This window comes from Acipenser ruthenus, chromosome 8, assembly GCF_902713425.1.
Source record: "Acipenser ruthenus chromosome 8, fAciRut3.2 maternal haplotype, whole genome shotgun sequence".
Classification (NCBI taxonomy): Eukaryota; Metazoa; Chordata; class Actinopteri; order Acipenseriformes; family Acipenseridae; genus Acipenser; species Acipenser ruthenus.
The window spans coordinates 31,249,235-31,276,453 of record NC_081196.1 but is presented as its reverse complement, the minus strand read 5'-3'; the positions used below and the strand labels follow the sequence as shown (position 1 = coordinate 31,276,453).

Genomic DNA, 27,219 nt, shown 5'->3' with positions numbered 1-27,219 from the left:
GCAAGCCTCTTTTTCTTATTTTGCCATCTTAGCAATGGCTTTCTTACTGCCACTTGACCTGTCAAACCAGCTTGAAGTCTTCTCTTCACAGTTGAAACTGAGACTTGCTTACTTCGACCCGTGTTAAGCTGTGCTTGAAGCTGTTGTCCTGTGAGCCGCCTATCACGCAAGCTGTTGACTCTCAGAAACTTGCCTTCTTATTCTGTTGTGAGTTTCCTCCAGTTTCCAAGTGCCTTTTGATGGTGTAGGAAACTGTACTCATCGACACCTTGGCTTTCTTTGGAATTTCTCTAAAGGAAAGACCTACATTTTGAAGGGTTATAATGGTCTGTCTGTCTTCCTTTGTTAATTGCCTTTTTCTCGCCATTATGAGAGCAATATACTACTTCCTGCAGTACAATACTGTCCAAATAATGCTTAAGAGGGTGTAGTAACACAGTCTGTTCCAACACTGCTTTTATACAGACAGAGGGTTTGTAAGTAATCAACAAAAGTTGGGACACCTGTAGGAATTGTTAGCATCAACTTTCAAGGCTTAATTTACTTCCACTGCTGCAGAACAGCTGTAAGTTGTTAACCCATTACTTGTTCCCTGAAAAAGGCCTTTTTGTATAACTCTGAAATGTACATTATTTTTCAGTTTTTGGTAACCTAAACTTTTTTTTTTTAACCTCTGTCAGTTTACCGCTTACCTTTGTATCATTTCAGGTTATTCACTGGACTTGAACTGCTTAAATTTCAATAAAAACTGGAAAAATGGGGGTGTTCTAAAACTTTTGACCAGTAGTGTATATTGATTTCTTTCTTTTAAAGTACTTTCAGCAGTGGGATAGCAGGAAACACGGTATGCTAAAGAAGGTGCCAATAATACATTTAACAAAATCAGTATCTACAAAAAACAAAGTAATACAATAAAAGCAGCCCCCCCTCCCCCTTCCTCTCCCTTCTCCCCCTTCCTCTCTCCCTTCTCCCCTTCCCCTCTTCCTCCTCCCCATCCTCTGCTCCCTCTCCTCCCTCACTCCCCCCTTTCCTTCCTCCCTCTCTCTCCCCCCTTTCCTTCCTCCCTCTCTCTCCCCCCTTTCCTTTCTCCCTCCCTTTCCTCCCTCCCTCTCTCCCATTTGAATAAATATTGTGAAAGATTGAAATCACATAGAATATGTGACAAAAAAAAAATGAAACACTAATTTTAGTAAATAAAATACATTGCAAAAACTAAACAGACGTTTTTATCAAACCTTTAAATTAGACACCTTTGTATAACTTCTTTGTGGTCATCAAACAAGAAAGAAGTGCATGTCTCTTATTATTCGCATTCATAAATAGCTGAACAGGAATCACTGAGTAAAACCAGTACAATGTGCACAAAAACACAGTCTAAATCCTAATTTCTGAACACTGTAACTAAAACATCCAGCCGTTACCTGACGCAGAACTGCCATGCACAAAAAAAGATGAATGCGCACAACACAGAAGGAAACGAAAGCCTTGCATGTTACTTTTTTTCGCCACTACTCTGTGCAACCAAATACAACTTGCAAAATCACATTCAGTTGGCTTGCAACATCCCCCCTCCCCCCCCCCCCCCAAAAAAAAAAATCAAAGCACAGCTGCGCCACTTAACCAAAACTTATGAAATAAATCCATCTGCAGCGAAGTTTGGTAACCCCTGCTCTATGGGCACCTTTTCCTGTTCTTTCTGCTTGTGTTTGCTGCTGAATGTGTATCGCAGGATATTTAAAATGTGTACAGGTTTGCGAAGTAGATATTCTAATGTAAAACGGCATTAAGTCAGAAACTGTATTTTCAATTAAAAACATGTAAACAATGGGAAATGATTACATATTTTCAAGGGTTACTTTAACATTAATTTAATATGCAGTTGCACATCTATTTAATATTAATTTATGCCACGCAATATAAAGCGTTACCCTTATTTCTTACCTTGCCGTTTACCTGGAAAAAAAGGCGATTATGTTTTCATTGGACTGGCAGCTGTTTTTCAGAATTCTTTGCAGCTACACGGGTCCGTGTTTTTCTTGTAACTGGCGCGCCTACGGACAACCACACAAACCGGAGACACAACTGATTTATTATTATTTTGACCGCGGATGTTTTCGTTTCCTTGGATATTTTTTACTTTGTTTTTCCTGGGTTGGACTACAAACGCGTTGCGATTTTTTTTTTTTTTTTTTTGCTTTTTCAACCAATACGATTTTTTGCTGCTGGATTATTTTTTGAGAATGGTTTTACGTGACTATTAACACAGGACATTGTTTTGTATTCCCTGGTCGCTATTGCTTTACTGCCTCTGTGTGCTGATTGTTGGTGAGCTAAAGTGGACATGCTAACGTTTTGTTTTCTTTGTGTTCCATCCTTGTTCTGTGTTCACAGGTCTGCTGCTATTCACCTGGTTTACTGGTGGTTATAAAATGACTCAGATAACAGATAACGCCACAGTCATTGTATTTATCTTGCTCTTAATTGTATTATTACTTGTACTGTGATACTTGAAATGTATTTGCTTTCGATTGTAAGTCGCCCTGGATAAGGGCGTCTGCTAAGAAATAAATAATATTATTATTATTATTATTATTATTAATAACAAGTATCAAAGTTCTGTGTGGGCTGCTTGTATGTGGTTTGGAAATAAAATGTTTTGCAATCAATGAACCTAGCAATCCTATTTTTGCTGTCAATCTGCCATCTACCTTTTACAGTATTTTTAATGGGTTTTTGGTAGTAACCTATCCTGGGAATATTGTGTTGGCCTATTGATCAAAAGTTGAATGGTTACACATTAATTAACCTCATACGTCTAAATCCTGGAGTGACTGATAATGTGCTACAGTATATTTAAAGTGTTTTGTTTCAAAGTGTAACTTGCACAAAGCAGTTGTTTCTTACTGATGCTGTAGTAAGGGCACTAAAAAGAAATGTAAAAGGCAATGATATAAACTTCATGTGAAAATACTGAGTTTCTTAGTACCTATATTTAAATATAATATATAGTAGATCCTGATTTCAGACAGTTCATTCATATATATATATTCATATAATTATATATATATATATATATATATATATATATATATATATAATATATACATACAGACGTGCCCAAATTTGTTGGTACCCTTGCAGCTTATTGAAATAATGCTTCATTCCTCCTGAAAAGTGATGAAATTAAAAGCTATTTTATCATGTATACTTGCATGCCTTTGGTATGTCATAGAATAAGGCAAAGAAGCTGTGAAAAGAGATGAATTATTGCTTATTCTACAAAGATATTCTAAAATGGCCTGGACACATTTGTTGGTACCCCTTAGAAAAGATAATAATTGGATTATAGTGATATTTCAAACTAATTAGTTTCTTTAATTAGTATCACACATGTCTCCAATCTTGTAATCAGTCATTCAGCCTATTTAAATGGAGAAAAGTAGTCACTGTGCTGTTTGGTATCATTGTGTGCACCACACTGAACATGGACCAGAGAAAGCAAAGGAGGGAGTTGTCTGAGGAGATCAGAAAGAAAATAATAGACAAGCATGGTAAAGGTAAAGGCTACAAGACCATCTCCAAGCAGCTTGATGTTCTTGTGACAACAGTTGCAAATATTATTAAGAATTTAAAGGTCCATGGAACTGTAGCCAACCTCCCTGGGCGAGGCTGCAAGAGGAAAATCGACCCCAGATTGAACAGAAGGATAGTGCGAATGGTAGAAAAAGAACCAAGGATAACTGCCAAAGAGATACAAGCTGAACTCCAAGGTGAAGGTACGTCAGTTTCTGATCGCACCATCCGTCGCTTTTTGAGCAAAAGTGGGCTCCATGGAAGAAGACCCAGGAGGACTCCACTTTTGACAGAAAAACATAAAAAAGCCAGACTGGAATTTGCTAAAATGCATATTGACAAGTCACAATCCTTCTGGGAGAATGTCCTTTGGACAGATGAGTCAAAACTGGAGCTTTTTGGCAAGTCACATCAGCTCTATGTTCGCAGACGAAAAAATGAAGCTTTCAAAGAAAAGAACACCATACCTACAGTGAAATATGGAGGAGGCTCGGTTATGTTTTGGGGCTGCTTTGCTGCGCCTGGCACAGGGTGCCTTGAATCTGTGCAGGGCACAATGAAATCTCAAGACTATCAAGGCATTCTGGAGCGAAACGTACTGCCCAGTGTCAGAAAGCTCTGTCTCAGTCGCAGGTCATGGGTCCTCCAACAGGATAATGACCCAAAACACACAGCTAAAAGCACCCAAGAATGGATAAGAACAAAACATTGGACTATTCTGAAGTGGTCTTCTATGAGTCCTGATCTGAATCCTATCGAACATCTATGGAAAGAGCTGAAACTTGCAGTCTGGAGAAGGCACCCACCAAACCTGAGACAGCTGGAGCAGTTTGCTCAGGAAGAGTGGGCCGAGAACATGATGGGAGACTGCATTTGGGGGCTGATTCGTGAAAGTGATTTACAGTATAATCGTAAATCTCGAAAAACTACTCACTTCTAAATCTTTTGTAGTCATTTTTGTATTACTTTAGTATAAATACATGTTAATTTGGATTCATATGTTGTTTTTTTCTGACTTTATGTGAACGAAAAGACACAAATTCGCCCGTTTTCTCATTGGAAATAGGTAAATTTCAAAATGTCACTGTCCTGGTCACAAAAGCAAAGTTTGTGGGGAATAATAGCCATTTTCTATACTTTTGAGGCATAAGTAATTAGGAAATAACACTTACTACCCAGGAACCAAAAAAAAAAAAAAAAATTGTTACACAGTGATCGCCTCCCTTCAGATAAATCTGTACAAAGTCGAAGGTTAGAAAGAAATGTTGTCTTTTGTACATAGCCAGCCAAATACCTGTTGGTGGAGATAACTGCAATCAGTTGAGCTTAGTATCCATTATCATTTATTGACCTGCTGCATGTTGTGGGAACTGGCAATGCATGTTGTACAACAGGTTTGTAAAGGAATGCATCTTACTGTGCTGGAGAAGTGTAAAATCCTTCTAGTTTTGCTGTGGATCTTTTTCTTTGCAACACTTTATTTTCACTTTGACTCAAGTAATGTCCATTTATCCTTATTTATTCTCCCCTCATGTAGTGGCTGTGTTGCATGATCCCTCCTTACTATGTGCAGGAGCTCTTGTGGTATACCAGGCTAGAGGAAAACTAAAGAAAAGTAACACTGTAAACTCTGTGCTTAACAATTGTAAAGCACATTACAAGAGCAGCTTGCCTTGGGCATGATATAGCTTAGCTATCTTAACCCTCTGGTCAGGGGCAAGGGGTGAAAGTGCACCTAGTTTAAAATGAACATATCTCATGACTCTTTGAAGATTGCGAGTTATCCTTATATGCGATTAAACTAATCGCTTACCTTTATTTTGATACCAAGAATACCACTGTCTGACTCTTCTTCAAAGTGCACATCCAAGGGTGGCGCAAATGATATGTTTTTCATATCCAGTGTATAAAAAAATAAAATAAAAGCAGTGTATTAAAAAAAAAAACCCATCAAAGCACGTATCTACAGTTTTGCTTGGCACAAAATAATGCTTTTAAAAAGCAAGCTTTAACTCTGTGCACATCACTCCAGCACTCACTCACCAAATCACTGAAGTGAAATGCAGGCTAAAATCATGATCATTTTTTCGGACCAAAGGAAAAATCACTTTCCCAAGCATGCTTTCTTGGTGCTGAAAGAATAACTCCCAAAACAGAATGAAGAGTACAGCATGGTATCATAGTACATACCGTTGGTGTGTAACATAGACCGAGCCAGCAGATACTAAACAACTACCTGTATAATGCAGGAAAGCTTTACTTTAATAGACACATACAGCAGTATATCAACCCTAGATCGATCAAGCAACAGTTTGCACCTTACCTTGCATTCACATAGATTTCAGTATCAAAGACACTGCTTATAGTGTAGTAAGGCTACTGATTACTGTATTGGTAACTTGTCTGCGTTTTGAATGTAAAATTAGAAAGGTGTTCCTTTCTTATTCCACTGCCCATTTAGCCCGTTTTATTGAAGTTGAATTAATTGCCCCCCCCCCCCCCCCCGGTTTGTCAAGCAAGTTCTAATATATATATATATATATATATATATATATATATATATATATATATATATATATATATAGTCACCGGGGGGGGAGGGGGGCGGGGATTCTCAATATACACACTTTCCATGTGGAATATGATGCATAGCATTTCTTGTTTCTGATTAAGTTTAATGTCCCTGGCATGTATAATAAAAAAATAATCTGTGCAAGTTGAAGCCCCAAGTTAGCTGGTACTTCGCGAACATTTGGGCAATCGCTGTGCTGACGGTAATAGTATCTACAGAAGGTATGAAAATGACATCAGCACAAAACATCAAAATCATGTTCCGAAAGATGTAGCCCAAGGAATACCAAACATGTACACACAACTAACATATGACCGGGATAGTCACAGGGAGGTGAAGCAATCACGGTTTCAAACATACCCTCTGGTCCCAAAAGAACATTTTCACAGACGGAAAGCCAGAAACACGCAGCTTCTGAGTTTTAATGTCAGAATTAGTGCAATATTACTGTTAGTAGTCCCAGGTGAAAACACAGTAAAAAAAAAAAAAAAATTTAAACACAGTAGTGGCTGTACAATCCTACTAATATTATTAATCACATTAGTGCAAGCTTGTGTAACTACAGCTGCGGTTGATCAGGTAATAGCACTGTCCTGCAGTGGAAAGAAAACCGCATCACAGTCAAAATACTTTAAAGGATTATGCAGTACATGAATATCTCTGCAAACCTATTCAGAATTTAGGAAATCTGTAATGACATTTTTTCATGTGGGACTAAGTTTGGCATTTATTAAATGGGAATCAGAGTTACAGTGCACTTTAAATATACTGTTTATGTGTATTGTAAAGGATAGGGTCTGGCATTTAACTTGTTTACAGTATTGTAAGTGGCTTAAGTTTTTCCAATGTGGCTACAAAATGTTAAGTTGCTTTAGCCACAGTGGCTAACTAAATGAAAGTCTTAGTGGGAACGTAGATCGACACTGCCAGTGAACACGTGCGATTGAAAATCCTGGGCGCACCCCTCCCTCTGTTTGCCAGTCATTAACCAATGATACAGTACGTCTTTCTCGTGGCTTAGTGCTGGGAGGAGCACAGTAAAAAGATTGGCAACAATAATACATTATAATAATCGCAGGACGAGATTAGACAGAATTAAATTGAACTGTGACAGAACGGGCCAGATGACGCCAAGCAAGTTTGTGAATGGGTTGTAGATCAGATGTGCTGGTGCTGGTGGATACAGGCGGCCATAACGGGCGGGCTTACAGGCAACTTTTGCCGTAAGTTTTTTTTAATTATTTGAGAAGCATTGTGGCAAGCAGCTCGGGCACTGCAGCAATTGCCATCGGTGCTGTCAGTTATTTAGCACCCTGCCTGACATTTGATGACTAGACAGAAACAAATCAGCATCTAAATGGATGTCAACCTCTCACCAGTGATGTAGTCAAGACCAAAAGTTTAAGGCCAAGACCGAGACCGGCTACGTTGAGACCAAGACCAAGACCGAGACCAGTATATATTGTGTTTACCTGATACATTTTACACAGATGATTAGCAGAAGACGCTGGTATAACCAGATTACAGTATTGTATACATTCTGCTTGAACTATTAAAATTGCTGCTATAAACTTTCATTGCTCAAAAATGTAATGTATTGGTCATTTTACATTATATATATATATATATATATATACACATATATATATATATATATATATATATATATATATATATATATATATATATATATATATATATATATATATATATATATACACACACATAAGAACATTATAATGGACATAAGAATATTCTGTTTCATCCAGAAAAAAAAACCGTTCATCTGTCTTTCATCTGGGGTTGTGAGAAAACAAAACATTCTGACAAAACAGCCACCTGTTTTTACCTGTCAGTAAATTCCAACTAACATTTATTCAATATCAATATTTATTGCATGCTACTCAGGGCTGTAATGCTGACATATTTAGTGTGTCTGTAGTTAAGACATCACAACATACTGTACACTTTTCACTGCTCACAATACATACAGAATCTCTTACAGATTTCTATTCCCAACTTTCCCAAAAGAGGAGGTAATCATTGTTAAATGATCCCCTCCCTCCAGACTCCCTGGAGACTTGTCTTGTTAAATCAGTGCCACCCTGACTGTTCATTTATTCTCATGATAAATTAAAGATAATTCAATGTATTTTGTAACTAAACAGCACATAACACTTTTTTCTTTTCAGCACCAAAAACGGCATAGGTCATAGGCGACAATACACAACACTGTATAAAACAGAATACAAAAATGAACGCTGAAAAAAAAAAAAAAATAAAAAATAAAAGGTTGCCGTGAACATGGCAGTGTGCTGCTCCTTCTACAAATGCGTTCCAGCAGACACACCCTTCCTAACTTTACTCTTCAAGTGTGTTTTAAAAATCCCAAAACTAATCCCTGGTCCTTTTCAGCAAATTGAACAGTGAATGGTAAACTCTTCTTTTTTTAATTTAGTATTTGCCAATTATTTTTTATTATTTTCTCCCAATTTAGAATATCCAATTATTATTTAAGCTCGGCTCACCGCTACCACTTCTGCGCTGACTCCTGAGCGGCGAAGGCGAACACAAGCTGTCCTGCCGTCAGCCGACCACTTCTTTTCACACTGTAGACTCACCATGCAGCCACCGCGGAGCTACAGCTTCGGAGGACAACGCAGCTCCGGGCAGCTTACAGGCAAGCCCGCAGGCGCCCGACCAGACTACAGGGGTCGCTGGTGCGCGGTGAGCAGAGGACACCCTGGCCGACCTAAACACTATCCCCCCTCTTCTATTTTTTTTGTTTCAAATGACACTTAGAAGTCACTCAACAGAGGAATCCAGAAGAAATTAGATGAAGCCCCTGTGGTGCGTAGACTCTGCAAGGCAGGGTCACACATTTAAGCATTATCTAAGACCCAGCAGAAGCAGCTCTTTTTGTGTGTTCGCTACTAATTAGATAATGTAATTTTAGCTTGAGGCTTTCAGATCTCTTGGAACACAAAGCTGAACACCATAATTATTCCACATTTCCAATAAAACTCAGATAACTACTACGGTACAAGGATCTTCATTCAATAGCTGAAGCACTAACCTATTTCTTATTCTTCAAAGAAAAAAAGTTCACATATCAGATTTATATGCTGGCATTAAATTGTTCAATGTAAGTGTTTTCAGAATACAGTAATATCCCTGTAAATGTGTCCATGTAAATTAGGAATGGTTTATCACAGTTTCCAACCTTGATACTAGAAAGATTCCGACGACTGCAAAGTAATTTGAACAACTTCACTGTATTACACCAGAGAACTAGCTAATCTTGGCTCAGTCTAGCAAGGACAAAAGATCAATGTGCCATGAGCAGTGTGCGTATACTGTTCTTCGATTTCACATTGTGAAAATGCAGTATGGGAAATAGTTGTCTGCCAAAATATGTATAGTAACTTGACAGTACTTGCACACTTTCCTTTGCTGTCTTCCACAACGAAATCCCTATGGTCACAGGCACATTCTTCTGGGGTTTCTGCATGTAGGCATTTTTGTACATTTCACCACAATTCTGTTTTAAATCCTGTGTCTTAACTGTAATACAGCTTTAACCCTTTTTTGTATTGGGGGGGATTCATCGGTTAAAACCGAAAATCAGAAGCCCTAGTTATAAGCAATTTGTCACACCTTTCTTTTGCCCTTTTGATACGAAATCCTATTTTTTCTTTTTCATTATTTCCTCAGAAATGCAGTGAATTGTGGGACTGTAGTCCTGGGCAAGGTGTTATCTCTGATTAAACTGGACTAAGAAATACGTAGCTCAGTTACCACAGCGGTAGTTTTAGTTAGATTAAATAAAAGGTAATGTTTACTTGACGAATCCACTGCATTGCTAGTTTTGCAACATATTTTCATTGTCAGTTTACGGCATTGGTATGGCAGTAAAAATGTCAACATCCCAGATCGGCTTTTAAAACATTCAACGTGGAAGCCAATTGCAATTGATAAGCTGAAGGAAGGGCAGCTTGTCTTGTTTTGAATTCAACACATGATAAATTAAAGATAATTCAATGTATTTTGTAACTAAACAGCACATAACACTTTTTTCTTTTCAGCACCAAAAACGGCATAGGTCATAGGCGACAATACACAACACTGTATAAAACAGAATACAAAAATGAACGCTGAAAAAAAAAATAAAAAAAAAAATAAAAGGTTGCCGTGAACATGGCAGTGTGCTGCTCCTTCTACAAATGCGTTCCAGCAGACACACCCTTCCTAACTTTACTCTTCAAGTGTGTTTTAAAAATCCCAAACATAATCCCTGGTCCTTTTCAGCAAATTGAACAGTGAATGGTAAACTCTTCTTTTTTTAATTTAGTATTTGCCAATTATTTTTTATTATTTTCTCCCAATTTAGAATATCCAATTATTATTTAAGCTCGGCTCACCGCTACCACTTCTGCGCTGACTCCTGTGACTAAGTGGTGTTTCGATTTATTTATAAATGCAATTACTCAGCACACCCCTAGTATACATTCAGCAAGAATTGTTATTTTAAAAAGCAATGAAATAAAGTACTTTCACAGGAGCAACCATGCTTTACCAATGGCTAACTGTACATTTACCACCGTCTACCATGTTTTTTTTTTTTGTTTGTTTGCTTTTTGCATATATGTGACAGGGTGTTAGTGTTTCGTTTGTCTGTTTATTTTGGCCAATGTGCCGTTTTCTTTTGTCTCAGTGTTTTTGTTTGAAATAAATCCGCGCACCAGCACATGGCACTCACAGTACTGTGCCTGCATTTCCTGGTCTAACGTCACCACAAGCATATCCATGACAATGCTTTACCATACCTCTCTGTGCTTCACCACGTTCACCTTGACGTTACCATGCTTTATTACACTTTGCTGTGCTAGTGTTCTAGGTAAAAAAAACAACAAATTACAGTGATAAAGTGGTTGTAGCACGTCATACACTTCCATTTGCTACTGTTTTTAGTTCCGGCATTATTTTTGGAACTCACAGTGTGATACCCTCTAGAATCTAGAACCTGTCTATTCTGAAAGTCTTTGCTGCCTAAAATCAATGTAAATTTAAAACTAGTATAAAAAACAAAACAACAAAAGCAAGACTGTGCATATCTACTCAGATGTGCTGTTGGCATCATTCTGAATTGTGTGGTTGTCGATAAATGTCTAAATATCCACACAACAAGCTATCTTTTGAAAGAAAATATGCACTTATCAAAAAAAAAATGTTACGTTTACCAAAAGAGATCAGAGAAAAATTCAAAATTGCGAGGCAAACCATTTCATACAATCTGAAAAGAAAAGATGCCTACGTAAAAACAACATCATGGAGAAAACCTGAATGCCAGAAGAAAGCTATGAAGGTAATTATATGGGAATGGTGTATACAGGCTTGTCCAAACAGGTAAAGATTTTGTTGAGCCAAACGCAAACTCGTATGTAAAAGACAGACATCTTATATCCCCAGATTCTGATACAGTACTCTCAACGTTAGCTAAAGGTTTATCGCAAAATTGGCTAAGTTGTTCTCTAGATATACGTAAAATATAAGTGTGACTTAAGTGAAGGCAGACAGACAGACACCTACTTTTAGCCACATATTATCGTATGCATGGCCAGTACATTTCCCCAGTGGGCGATGACAACTTATTGCAGGGTTTTCAATATGTGATGTATTGTTCATGTTTGTTAAAATTAGCTTCTAAATCATTTGAAGCATCTCAAAGTTAGATTTTTATCTCTAAGCTCAAATGATGTATTGCTGACAGAAATAGACCACGATTATATTGCCCAAAAAAGGAAAATTACAATATTTTGACTACTCATTTTTGGCAACCATACCAAGCTGTAAGCCTCTGCAGCCAAGGTATGCCATTCAGTGTTATGCTCTTATTACGTAAGACTGAATAAGTGAAGGAGGTGGTAAAAATGAAAGACAATTAAATTATGTCTTACCTCCACAGAATTCATTCAGTCATTAGGACAGTAGTGCGTAAGTAATTTCTGGTTTTAGGTTTTAATCGATAATATTGGATCCAAGCAGTTTTCAGGATTTCTCAACGCATCTGACCTGCAGTACTTTTGGACATTACCAGAAGGAACCAGTCAATTTACTTTTTAGAAGGTCAAAAAAATAAAAGCTGCAATTAACACTGTTTTTGTTGATCTGCAAAAAGTCATAAAAAATAAACCACTGAAACCTGAATCCTACATTCTATATACTGTAAAATGTGTTTTATTCCTTTGAGAATAAGGTTTCAGGTTCCTGAAATATATACAGCACATTTAAGTTCACTGAAACAAAAGAAAAAAACAATCTGTCAAATTCCGAAGACAGAAGGGTTACGTAAATAAAGTAACAGTAAGATATTTGTAAGAACATGTATATATTTTTTTTTTGTTTGTTTACAGTGAAGTACTTAAAGCTTCCAGGGGTATACTATGCAAAAGCAGATGTACCAACACAATTAGTTGGCTTGCATCACTAATGTAAAAAGTGAAGTTGGGTCTTAACTGCTTAGAGAGAACACAACACACCAGTTCCAGTATAAATTCAAATCAGAATGACGGTTGCCTAACTCAGCAAATCATGCCAATATGCACTCAAAAATGATTATGCTCATCAGTTCGTTAATATCTACTGGGTGGGTGTTTTCATTGTTTTGTTATGACAATCTGCAGTTTCCCCCACCATTATTAAGGTCATACGCATTTTAAAAATCAATCCAACAAGCTGTTCACAAGGTACTGTATGGCTTGGTTTACATGCAGTTTAGAAATTTCAAATGCGTCTCCATGGTCTTGAGAATGTGACATAGCACGCACATTCCTTACACTGTAGGAAGTGCATGACCAAAACATGGTATGGCTAAAAAGGGTGGTACATTGCATTCTCACGCTAAAAAGCCACGCAAATTGACTAAAAAAACATTTTATTTTTTGCTTGGCAGCAAATTTTAAAGACATACCAAGCAATTCTTTAACAACTGAGATCTGCTGACAAGCTTGTTTGACCAAATATTTTTTTAAATAATTCATAAGGGGTTTAGAGACCTCTTTACTCAACGTTTCAAAGTATTGCCTAAAATGATAGTGCTTTATATAATTTGTGTTGTTTTATGAGCAAGATTATAAAAATTACTGAAGCTACAACAAAGTTTTAAAAAAATGTAGCCCTTTGCAACAAAAAAAGGGAAGCCCTTTGTAAAAAAAATAGGAAGCAAATTGCAAATCACAGGAAGATAAATCTTTTTTTTTATCCTTTACACTTTTGTTATTTTCATGTTTAGTGATTGGTGGCTAGCTTTAAGCTTTGACTTTCCAGTCTCTTAGAAGCAAGATGCAATCCATGTTACACTAGTCTTAAATAGAATCTAGCACAGCTACAGTACGAATTCGTGCCAGTGGTCTCCAATATTATTGCTGCGGACTGCCAACCTCCACACCAAGCTTGAGGGATCATGTAAAGAGTTGAAATAAAATCCCTTAAATCTAATTCATTGGGCAAGATTTGTTTCACAAGAACAAAAACATGAAACTGTCAGTTCCATGAAATTGTTCAAAAAGACAAATATGGGGCTTAATATCAACTTACTGCAAGACTTACAGAATGAAAGTTACAAAAAAAGCCCAGGAGGATTAGTACTGAGGAATGTGTTGAACTCGTACAAGCTACCGGTAAACTGGGTCTCCAAGAACAAAAAAGACAGCAGCATTCTAATGACGAAAGCCTTGCACTGTCCCTACAGAACTCAGATTCAGGTATTTATTTTGTATTATTATTATTATTATTATTATTATTATTATTATTATTATTATTATTATTATTAATAATAATAATAATAATAATATTAGAATATTATGTAGTGGGAAATGTTACCACCAGTATTTTGAAAATGTACTCTACTAAACATTTTAAGTGGATTACGTTTTTTATATCATTTACCCAAAGTGCTGGATTTTAGCTGCATTTATATACTACAGTACAATGTTGCATATCTGACCCCATGGACTGGGGTATAGGCGGATGTGTGAAAAAGTCAGATATGCAAACAAATATAGAAAAAGCATTTACACATCCATAAATTGGTTAGTGAACAAAAACAACAAGCAAACTGCTTTAAACATGGGGACATTTTTTGCTTTAAAAGTAAGCAAACGTAAATGAGATTAATTAGACTACAAATACACAGTGTTGCTATGCGGTTTACTATAAGCCATCTCCACGCAAAGCTTTGAGAAAAAAAATACAAAACAAACGGTAAATGTACAGTAACCTGCAACTGATGGCTTATTTCTTAACTCTAGATGTCCCTGCCTCCCTGGTTCTGCTGAAATGTATTTGTCTTGTAATTTAACAAGTTTGATACTTGTATCTAAAGAATGATCAAAAGTTATAGTTAGCCCAAAAAAACGGAGACACACTGGCAACTGCCTCTTTCCGAACATTTTAAATTACACAATACAGAGGATTTCCAGATGGTCAAATAAAGTGACTTAGAATACTGAAATGGGTCAAGTGATTTGAATAACTTAAATTGCAAACAACTTGTTCTAGACTCCACTGCAGTACTAGCTTATGTACTGTATTCTGAAATATATGACTTATTTATAAATGTGACTAAACATTTTCATCAAGCTTTTTTTTTTTACCAATCCCCTTTCCACTGGAACAAAACATGACCTTGGTTTTATATGTTGGATATAAAGCCAACTAAATCTAAAAGGGCCAGTATCCGGGACACAAAGCTTTAATAATCAAGAATCACGAATCTGCACTCCCCTAGGTACAGTACAGTCCATCCCACTTAGGATGACTGAAGACTCCCCTCTTAGAAGCTCCAAGCAGTTATGTGCCTCCTGTTTGTTTGTAGCTCCAGGTTTTAAAAGGATGTGGGTTGATTTAAGCTTAACCTTTAGGTTTTACTGATTCATGATTATAAATGAGTTTTTTTGAAGGCATCCCTCCAGGATTATGTGATTTGCATTTTTATTTTTTTTTTAAACTCACATAATACTCCCTTGCATAATTTGTTGTCCTGCACATAATTTTGAAAATTGCAATGATTCATATCTTGTATCTGTATGACAACTGTATTTTTACATTTGCAAGACACCAGCGCTTAAGTATTTTGATCCTCACAGGTTTTCCTTTAGGAACACCTGTACTCCCTTCCCTCCCTTCCCCAGTGCGCCACTCATGCCCTGTTGCTAAGACAAGTCAATACTGACATGAAAGCCCGTAGCAGTTATTGAAATTGATACATTTTTAATTAGAAAAAGTGCTGACGTCATTCGGCTAAAAATACATCTACAAAGAATCACGCAACAGTATTAAAAAATAGTTTGGTGGATCACATAGCACCTTAAATGTGTAAACGCGTAACGAGGGGAGAAAAAGCACTATTTATCTCATATTAACAAGCTGACTGAATAGGCAAAAAAATGACTTAGCAGTCAGTGTTAATAACATTGTCTTAAAACATTATTTTGTCTGTGCTTGGTGTTCACAACAAAGCACAAATACTGTACAGCCTATATATAATTTGTTTTAAGAAAGCAGTACTGCAACAGGTTAAAACTGTATAATGCTGAAACTGAAAATAAAGAAACATAGCAGCAACTAAAACTGAAATGATCCATAACGCAACAAAGACAAAAATAAGACTATAAAAATAAAAAGGAACCCAACCCAAGCACTATAACTTATATAGGCCTATAGTTGTCACTTCCTGTACGTATTGACAAGCATTTATAATAATGAACATGAAGCTCAGTTAAGGAGTAAAGTAAGGAAAAGGCCGCAGAAATGTAAACAAGCCTGTCACCTATTGTACATTTATCGAAAACCACAACAAGGGACAACACATTACACTGCTGGATTACGATACATTTCATTTGAATGGAAGATCAAGTTTGTACATACTTAAGCTGAGAAACTGCTTTGGAAAGGAAACTGTTGACATGTGGGTTAGGTTTGTGTGACTATGTTATCTATATGTATACCCAGCACTAAAATATAAAAGCTGCATGTCGTGCCTCTATTGAAAGGTCTACTTTAATACGTTTCTTTTCATTGTTAACAGCCTGACAACTTTTTACACTTAACTTTAAACTCTGTTTCAAAATGCCCGTCTAGTGAAAGATTGTATAATAGTTATTATATAAATCAAAAGCTAGAATTTTGCATTACATTTAATGTGTCATTTTATAGTATTCACACATGGTCAAACTGTTTCTGCTAAAGGGGAAAAAAAGAAAAACATATCTGACTGTGCGTGAATGCATCCTGACAAACCTTCGAAGCTTTAGAACTACCTTTCAATTCCTCGCTAGCGAACACACCTTTAACCCTTTAAACACAGCCCTACAAGCAACACATACACTTTTTGTCATGTGAAAACCCATATATACTATATATGCTTGCTGTGTGTGCATATTTATTTCCAAAAGCTTTACCATATCTATATTATGAGAGTGCTGCAGTGTTCAGTGATAACTGAGAAGCACACTTTGCCAAGTACGCAGCTCCTGAAAGCGCTACTCCATGTACAGCACAGATTGAGAGTGGCCGGAATCTCAAAGGCCCTCCTAACATGGCTGCCTTTACCATTACATAATATATGATGCACCAGAGCGTCTTCATTTCTATCATACTGTACTGTATTTCATCCTTTCTTCAGCAGGCCTGCCTCTCTGGAGGGATACACAACAGATACAACTGAGCAGCAGCAGCAGCAGCAGATACACACAGAAGGGCTTTTTGTCAACACAAACCTGCAACCGATCATTATCAGATCAAGCTTCCCTTACTGTCCATATAATATATGTATTCTTACCTCATGTCCTTCAGCAGCAAAGCTTCATCTCCTACAATCTGTAAATGCTGGAGTCTAAAAAGGCCACAGCTGTAAAACCTAGCAACGCTTCCTGCAGTAGCATCAGATAATCAATATGAGCCTGCTACTGCTCTAGCCAATGCTCTTTCGAGGCTCATGGAACTGCTGTCAGTGTGTGACTAAGAGTCAGTGAGTCACAGCAGAAGCACACATGCAGGAGGAGTTTCACCACATCAGACAAAGTCTTTAGCCTTCATTAACTAGGGATGTGCTTTTGGTACATTTTTATGAACGTTTAAATGCAATCCATGTGTCAGCGCTTTAAATGTTTAAACCACATCTACATACGCACACACTCTTTACATTAAATTCTGATGTATACCAACAGCCCTGGTTAGTAATTTCTAATCAAAGACACCCTAAATAAGCAAATAATATTTTAACATCAAAAAGACTAAACTACAAAGTTTAAAAATAATAATAATAATAATAATAATAATAAATAATAATAATAAAAAAAGCCCTATGGGAATTTGGTCTTTTTAAAAGCATTTGTATTATTTTTATCTTAGTAAATGTCTCTTTGTACTATTGAATGCACCTGTGCTGGCCCTGTGGGTACAAAGTGAATAAACTAAGCTAACTTATTTTTACATTACATTACATTCAAAGAACAAAACAAATCCAGTAATAATAAAAATAACACAGCTTACATGTTACACAATCAGAATGCACAGATTCCAATACATTGTTATATTAACTCTACTGTTCAGGGATCAGTGCCACAAACAGGAAATCCAATTTTTTTTTTTTTTTTAAATACCCTTCTGTGTTCACAAATTACATAGATATCAAGGACATTTGAAAAAAAATAAAAAATAAAGATGTGTAAAAGTATACTGTTAAATTAAAGCCTATACATAATTTATTTACAAGTATGCGTTCTCTGAATTAATACTGAAAAAAAAACTTATTTTTAAATTGTGTTATACATATTCACAGGGATGTAAGGGCTAAACAAATGTCAGTCGCCATCTAGAGTGTTCTGTTTATTATGGATGTTTGCTTTTTACTGCAATCAGTAACTCCATCTGCAATAATTCTGAATGTTTCCATTTCAAACTGTGAAGCACTGAACTTGTGTATTTGTGGTACGGCAGTTTTGTTTGGCATAATTATTTACACACCACAGTTTTCTCGACCAATTCCTCAAAATAATTCCAAATGTGGCTTTGCCTCATTCCTTTGTTAAGAGATGCCATTTTATTAAAAAATACAGAATAAACATCAGAAAAAGTTTGTCATTAACTTTCTTACCCCAGGGACTGGATACCATACCACGCCTACTACAACATGAACACAGAGTGCACCAATGAAGCGCCAGATCAACTGAGAGTAAAATCCGCCCCAGTGTCAATCTTTCTGTTGCACCAATTACAAAAAACTACACAGCAGTCGGATACGCGATGGACTGACTGCTGTATGATGATAAATTACTAAAATTAATACATTAAAAAATATGGTTTGGTGAAATTTGTCACATGACTGGTTATACATCAAGAACATTAAATCAACGTTTAACCACTTCTTTAGAGTTTTTACGTTTAAAATTCCCATCCCTATCATTAACCCTTTAACATTTTACTGTCGTTGTGTAACTTACGTACAGCCCCTAATGAGTTCTGGTACGTTGCCATGAATAAGAGCTGCTTGCTTTTTTTTTTTTACCCAGAATCTTACTGGAAAACAACATTGAGGCAGTTTCCATGGAAAAAGATGAATAAGTCTCATATTTTTCTCACTCTATTTTGGTAGTACTTTCAGGTTGTGTGTGTTCCCATGTAGCCAGATAAATTATCCTTCCAAATGCAAATAACCTAATTCATATTCAAATACAGGAGGGTACATTGAAATATTTAGTTCCAATTTGACCTTGCACAACTTTTGATATCACACAGCTTTCTTAAACTGGGTTTCCACTAACGTGTAGGTTGTGTTGAAGCACTGCCTGCCTCATTTGGCCACCAAAAAAATGTAATAAAAAAACTACAACTATAGGAAACAAAACAAAAACCGAGATAGCGTTACACAAATAAAATTAAAAAAAACATTCCATTAGAAAGCTCTGTGTACTATCCTTGTATTAGTTGCTAAACATTTTTTGACTGCATATATATTTATTATAAACCTATTATACACCTACACAGGTTTTCCTACAGAACCGTAGCTCAAGCAATTCTGATCCTTATTGTCTACAAACAGAGCTAAAATACCAGCACTTAGGTTAATGAGATAACATTTTTTAAATACTGGTAGAAAACCTACAATAGACTACCCTACTCATCCACATTTCCCACTACATATTATTATAATAATAATAATAATAATAATAATAATAATAATAATACCTGATACCTGATTTGAATTCGGCAGGGACAGTGCAAGGCTGTCTGTCGCCAGTAGAATATGGTTATATATGTTGTTGTTATTGGGGATCCAATAGCTAATCCTCCTGGGACTCTCTGGAACTGCGTTATGTCTTGCAGCAAGCTGATGTTAAGCCCAGTATTTGTCTTTTTTTAAATACATTCGTGGAACCAACTGTTTTTTTTTTTCCCCATCATATTTTCATTCTTCAAAAACAAATCTTCGTCAATGAATTAGGTTTAAGAGATTTTACTTCAACTCTAGGTGGCCTGGTGCCACTGGCAACGAACTCCCAGCTATGCACATTTTGGGGGTACAAACATGACTTTATTATCCTTGGTAGGTACCCATGTGTGACGGTGCACAGGTGTGTGTTGGTATGGGGACGAGTTGGCAGGAAGGGGGTTAAATTTCTCCCTGTCAAAACATGTGGGAATGTGGCTGGATCCACGGGTGTATAAAATAGGTATTCACGGGTGATGATTGGAATTAGTGTGGAGAAGTAATGTCAGTGTTCATGGTGAAGGTTAGTGTGTGTGTGCTGTCCCGTCTGTTTACGTTTTGTGAGTTTTGTAGAACCTTTTGTTTTGGCCCTTGTGCCATTTTGTTAAAGGTGTTTTTATTAGAGTTTCTATCGTGTTTTTTTTTGTTTATTTAGTTGAATAAAAGAGCACATTAGCGCATTTAACCGTGCAGCTTTCTGCATCTGAGTCTCTGTCCCTGCAAATACCATCTGGGCTAGGAGGCCACACCACGATAGATGCTCTACTTAAGGCTAGTGTACAATGTCTTGCATCTCATAACTAAGGAACAGAAAAGTCTAAGATTAAAGCAATCTCTATCTGAGCACCAAAACAAAGAGAACAAAAGCTGTCAGACCAGCTTGGTAGAAACTCAAGTAGGCTTGGGTTCCACCACTAGTATTTCTTTACCACAAAATTTGATTCAAAATGTGTTGCCTGGCTGGCTAGAGATTCAATATTATTGATGCCTGCATTACACAAACAGTTACACATTCAGCAGCTATAAAACAAAACACAAGACCAGGAGGGGATAGGAATAAATTAGCTGTAGAGACTCCTGTTGTGTTCAACAGCCTGGCTTCCATTCACTAACAGAATCACTAGGTTTGCTTCATTAAATGTTGCTTTTTGACAGCAGCCCTAGTCAGGACAGACAGGACTATTCACCAACAGCCACTGCCTACCACGGCCTTCTTCTAGACTGGTTCAATGACACATGCTGGCACAACTTGCGAAGAAAATCTCACAGTCCTCATAAGCATGAAACAGGTCATCAGAACGCACACTTTTCTGCATTTTCTTTAAAAGAGAAGGTACAGTAGAACCATTTTTAAAATCATGTTCAGCAGACCCCGCAGCAGATCCCCAACTGCAGTTTAAATTCGCTACAGACAAAATACACTGAGACTCATGACTTGAAGTACAGTACATTGAGATGCAGGTTTTCATAACCTATAGTATACAATTTAATGATCTAAATGGCAAACATTAAACTGAAGAGGGACTCCAGAGGGATGTGTAGAATCACTTTAGTTCGATATTTTGAGCACCCAAACCAGCTCCAGTCATTTTTCTTTACTACACATGGAAAGCAAGACATAGGATTCCCATCCAACATTAATTTAGAAGCAAATTACAAGGTTCCCGACGTTCTTTGGAATCTACAGAGTGTGGCCAATTTACTAGTCAAAGCCTATACAATGAATGCACTACAAATATACAGTGAATTCAAATACACACTCAAACAGTTGCTTTGTACTGTAGATAACCTGTCCAGGTGAATGTATTGGCCCGTAACATTTGTTACAATTTTAGGATTACAAATGTGATCCTCACTTTAATAATGATAGCATCACGACTGCCTTTATTTGTAACATCTAGTTAGAATCCTAAAGAGCCTGCAACAAAGATTTGAAAACTATAGAACTTTAAACCAGACATTTATATGTAGCAAACATATTCGTGGTTTTGCATTTCATAACATAACATCACACTAAAGGTTCTGCTTCCACTATGGTAGTTCTGCCATGTCTCCAAGGGTTAATGGATAATTGAATCTTGTTATATACTGTTACAGAGTAAGCACCCACACCCCCATTGAATCGTTACAGGTGTTTCCTACGTACGTGTGTGACATCCAGCTGTATCCTATCTGCGTGTCTATTTGTTTTTGAAAAAAGAAGCTATTTTAGGATAACTGCAGTGTTATAAATGTCATAACCTTATTAATGTTGTAAACGACAATGAACGCACTCATAAGCAGATGGTGAATCTGTCACATGCTCTCAGCTTGGCAGTTAAGGTCTCTTAGTCAAGACGTCATAAAATTCATAGTTGTGTTTACAGTATGATTTGCTAAATAAACAAACTGTAGATCCGCCACAATTCAGTGTCACTCTACTATACTGCCAGTTTCAGGAAAGTGATATCATATCAGTTCATATCAATGTTGTAGTGTTGATGCTTGTTATCTGCCCAATACACAATTTTATTTCAAGTACATTAGTTTGTTTCATTGAAAAACAGGGGGGTCCCTACCTTAAGTAAGATGACAGACATTATGTGTCCTGCCAAATTGGGTATGTGGCATTTGATGCCCGTTTTACACCAGACCTCTCGCTTCATCCAAAACTATTAAAATCTCAAAAAAAGCTAAATTTAGAAATAGTAAAATGAATTGAATGACAAACGTTTTAAATTGAAGTCTTTCAATGTCCATCTTGCTATCTCTAAACAGTCTTCTCCTCAAATATGTGAACATTTTTTATTTTTTTTTCTGAATAATACTAATTTAATAACAATGCAGAAGGACTGCGTGGGACATTTATTCTTCAGTCCAAAAAAAATACATAATCAATATGACGTACATTGACTGGCCAACAAATGATAATCTGCAATGTATGCAAATGTATGTGGTTATGTGACATGTCATGAGATCGACTGGGTCTACATGTATATAAGATGTGTGTTACGTGTGATATTGCTCAGAATGCATTTAACTGATGCTTGCATAACCACGACTCACTTTTTTAATGCATCTGGTGCATTCCTGTTTGTCTGTGGGTGCAAACACTTGAACATGAAGACTGGGCTGCATTTGTTGTGAAGTGTTTATCTGCGTAAGCCTATTCAAAAATAGAGAGCTTGTTCTCAACAACTGACTGTTCTCTGTGAAAGACCAGAAAATGAGCTCTCTTACAGTAGCTCTCCAATGAGCTTTTCTTTAGTATTCAATGTTAATATAAAAACACACACTACTTGTTTGCATTACAGGGTCTGCTTTTTGTTCTTGGCAAGAGCTATAACATGTTTTTGTGTATAGATTTGAGAGATTTTAGCTATTGCTAAAACTACAAAACTCTTTTATTGAACAATTTTCTCTTTCAAAAATCAATAGGTTAGTAGAACATGCAGATTACATTAAATCAACTTGTTTCATGAGGTATGATGTGCCAAAGAAAAAGATAGATGGGAAGCAACCTGGGATTACATCTGAACTGCTAATCTTGTACAGTACAACGTGACATATCCAATCCCCTGTGGACTGGGGTATCGGCAGATATGTGAAAAAGTCAGATTTGCAAAGCATTTACAAATCCATAAATATGTTAGTGAACAAAAACACACAAACTGCTTTAGACATTTTTTGCTTTAAAAGTAAGCAAACGTAAACGAGATTAATTAGGCTACAATACACAGTGTTGCTATGCGGTTTACTATAAGCCATTTCCACGCAAAGCTTTTAAAAAAAATAAAAAATACAAAACAAACAGTAAATGAACAGTAACCTGCAACTGATGGCTTCTTTCTTAACTCTAGAAGTCCCTGCCTCCTTGGTAATGCTTTTTTAATATCTCTGTCACAGTACTTTCCGCGCTCTTTCTTGATATTACCAACATTTATTTTATTGACAACGGTTATTTTAAACAAACGACCGGTAAGCATTACGTTTATGAAGCTTGCTTTGTTTAATTCAAATGCATTTAAAAGCTACAACACCACGCTGGCAACATCTGCAAAAAAGCTTTCTCAGCTGGTGTACTGAAACGTCACTGCTACACGCAGCTGACTGACACACGCACACAGCCCGCCTCTCAGAGGGGAATGCACCAAACGGCTGATTGCTATAATGCTTTCTTTCTGTTTCCATCGCAGAAGCTGCATTTGTTGCCAATGCCATTACTCTCGTAGCCTACTTTTAATATTTATTCATTTATTTAGTGAGGCGGTTAATTGATCAGGGCGGTTATGTGACGGTCGGCTATGCGACGTTTGACTGTATTGTACTGTAGAAATCACAGTTAGAATGCATCTGCTGTTTTAATCAGGTTATGACTACTGCTACTAGACAAAGTCTTTCTCATGTTGCTGTCTAATGCTGGCAGGTAATCAAATCATTTATATTCAACAGTAAGTAACTGCATTAATGGCAGTTCTATTTATCTGTGAACTTTCAAAAAATGTTAACCATACTAAGTAATCTGGTTTCAAAAGTCACAGGCAATTAATAACAAGAAGCTGGTAGCCAAACATTCTTCATATGTATTGCATGTGGGGCATAAGTATATATAGGATTGTTTACTGCCAGGAAGCAACTGTGACTTACCCTGATATCTATTTATACAGTACCAGAACTATGTAATATTCTACTTCCACATGCGGTACAAGGGTAGGGCATACACAATAAAACACCAAAACATGATATGATTTGATTTTAGGTCTGTTTCTTTCATCTAAGCTTCTGCCTTGAACACTGCATTAAACATTGCTAAACTGGTCATATGGACCATCATAAGAAAACAAACTACTATGAACATCTTAAATTGTGGAATACTGGTTAAGGAAATTACTAATTAAATAACAGAACAAATCAGGAACTAAAAATGAGTTATGTTGGCAACAAATAAAATTTATGCAGCTTTGTGGAAATATGTTCACCCTCCTGGCACTAGTCCACCAAAATGTCTATCTGAATCAATCTAATCTTTTTTTATTAGGGAATGGTTCTGCCTACAGCATTTAATCATTAAACAGTTGCTGGCAAGGGACTGGTTCTGTTTTCTCAATTGTACCTATGCCCACAATGATGGTATTTCAGAATCTTGTATAACGGTATTGCTTTGTACTGTAACACTATTGAAATGGGCTGCTACTTAGCACTATGAGAAATAAGCCCAGTGGTGTATCATTTCTAGCTAATTTATGCTCTTTACCTATTCACTTATACACAAATCAAGTCACATTTATCCCCTGCCAAATTAGAGATTGTTGAAACCAAGTTTTATCACAATTGGATAAGCGGTTAAGTCCAGTATTCATGTATAAATGTGACAGACAGGTTCCTCCATATTGTATAACCCCCGATTCTGATGCTCTATATTACTTGGGGTAAAAATCGCCATCTTTTACTGCTGGCTTGATGATTTGCTGTCCCGGACACATTCCAGCAGCATTATCCATAGCTGTGAAGCACCTTGTGTATAGCCTAACTAATAACAGCTGAAAGCATGACCCCCAACGTTCTCAAAAAAAAAAAAAAAAAAAAAAAAAACACGTAGCCAGTGAGTAAAATTAACCCAAAACCTAATTAACCCAAATTAACCTAAAACCTGACAGCATATCCTTTAGCTATTTCCCCTAAGGTAACCCTTCTGGATGTTTTGGTTATATAAAGCGCTTAGATACCTACTGTCTTACATATTTTCAGTGCCAGTTTCGATCTTGTTTTCCCTGGAGAAACACAGTTCCAGGAATAGAACCAGGTTTTCAAAACTATAAAGCTTCAACAAGATAGGTAATAGAACTCTCTTCATCCAGTAGAGTTATGGGTAATCGAGCTCTTGGAATCTGTTTTATTGGAACGTACTGTGACCAGATTAATCCAGTACACTATTGTTTAGTAATTACAAATTACAGATTAAACAGATTATGTCCAACCAACTTTCCTGTATCTGGTCAGTTTCACATTAGTTTCCCACTGAGCTGCAACATATGCAGTACCCAGCATGCATTTTAAAAAGTGACACTTTTACACTACGCATACATTTCAATCCGAGCATCCTTAGCTCGACAGGGCACGATCTAAAACCCACGCCTTCTAACACAGTATAGTTTAGAGTCTTAATAACTGTGGCCAGTATAACATAATTACACTTCAATTCCCGCAGTTTCGTTTTTACAGTCTTACTTAAATGATGATGGTAATATTGTTTCCGTGGACTATTATTGTTTAAAATTGTCATTGCAGTAAAATACACGGCTGTACATAGCTGGTGTACACACTTCCTCTTTTGAATAGAGTGTTCAAATGAAAGCAACAAAATGTGCAATACTTTGTGACATTACCCCATTTCTGCATGTCAGAAAACAGTACACACATCTTCTTGAATTGTGTTATTACAAAATAACGGCTGACCTCAAACCTTCACGTACTGCTCGTTGCAATGGTGCCAAAGTAAGCAAATCAATTAGATATTGAAATAATAACAATGTTTTTCAATATCAATTTTGCTAAAACCAACAAACAAAAAACAAATATAAGGCAGTTAGACAGTTATACTTACATTAAGATGCATGGAATGGTCCTTCCTGGGTGATGATGTTCAGTGCGTTTATTTAATTAAACGTCATTCTTTCTTTTTCCGATTCCTTGTCTGCAGCAACCTCAGCTTGTCCCGCCTTTCTCTGACATCCTCTTTGACGTAATTTGTTGCCACTTTGTACCTCCCACTTTCTTCTAGAATTCAACGCTGTAGCAAAAGGGACGCGAGGCATCACACCACCCTGTGGTGACTATTGGTAGTACATCAATATGCGAAACTAGGTTTCATTTCAAGGTTCAGCAAAGAGGAGCATCACAGAAACGAATTTATTTTTTGATTAAAGAATCTCAACTAGAGCTTCAAGTGAAAGGCATTCCTGTTATTAATTATTATTTTGTAACATGTTTACAGTGAGGCCATGTCCTCTGGTAAATCAAGTGTATAAATGCATCTAATATATATATATATATATATATATATATATATATATATATATATATATATATATATATATACATTTAAGAGAAGCACGTTGTATTGCTGGCGGTACATGTTTGGCAGTCATTTTTTTTTTTTTTTTTTTAATGTAATATGTGGTCAAGTGTGGTTGTGCATTTCAAAAGCAAATTACCCGGGAATGTAAAATTTTATTTTATTTATTTATTTCTTAGCAGACGCCCTTATCCAGGGCAACTTACAGTCGTCAGCAATTACATTTCAAGAATCACAGTGCAAGTAATAATACAATTAAGAGCAAGATAAATACAATGATGAATACAATGACTTTGGTTCAAGCAAGTACAAGTGTGACAAAATACAATTCAATAATACAGCAGATAACAGTGTCAGTGATAGTTACATCAGGATATAATTAAATGCAAAATACTACAGATTAAACACTTGGCAGATTACAGTACTCTGAAGTACAGGATTACATGCAGTAAAATAGGGGGCAGATAAGAGCAAGTAATGTGCCTTTAAGGAAGGATGATATGTGTCCCAGGGGAAAAACAGAGGAGTTCTACAGGTGCTTTCTGAAGAGGTGTGTCTTGAGGAGGCGCCGGAATGTGGTCAGAGACTGGGCAGTCCTGACATCTTTAGGAAGGTCATTCCACCACTGCGGGGCGAGGGTGGAGAAGGAGCAGGCTCTGGAGGCAGGGGAGCGTAGAGGAAGTAGAGCCAGTCTTCTAGTGCAGGCGGAGCGGAGAGGTCGAGTGGGGGTGTAGAGAGAGGGTCTGGAGG

At 36.7% G+C, this 27,219-nt stretch overlaps 1 protein-coding gene across 12 annotated transcripts in view; it reads right to left on the bottom strand.

The window, feature by feature from the left end:
- The window catches only part of inpp4aa (inositol polyphosphate-4-phosphatase type I Aa), a 92,689-nt gene extending 66,567 nt beyond the window's left edge, over positions 1–26,122 (bottom strand). For 9 of the 12 annotated variants that reach the window (XM_034010803.3, XM_034010806.3, XM_034010808.3 and 6 more), the window contains exon 1: positions 25,999–26,122. The gene's annotated coding sequence lies outside the window, so the exon portion shown is untranslated. Of the gene's footprint in view, positions 1–1,941; positions 2,525–16,985; positions 17,137–25,998 lie in introns of those variants that run through there. The other 3 variants (XM_059028813.1, XM_034010799.3, XM_059028814.1) reach the window with 3 other exon arrangements.
- Positions 26,123–27,219: the final 1,097 nt, after the last annotated feature.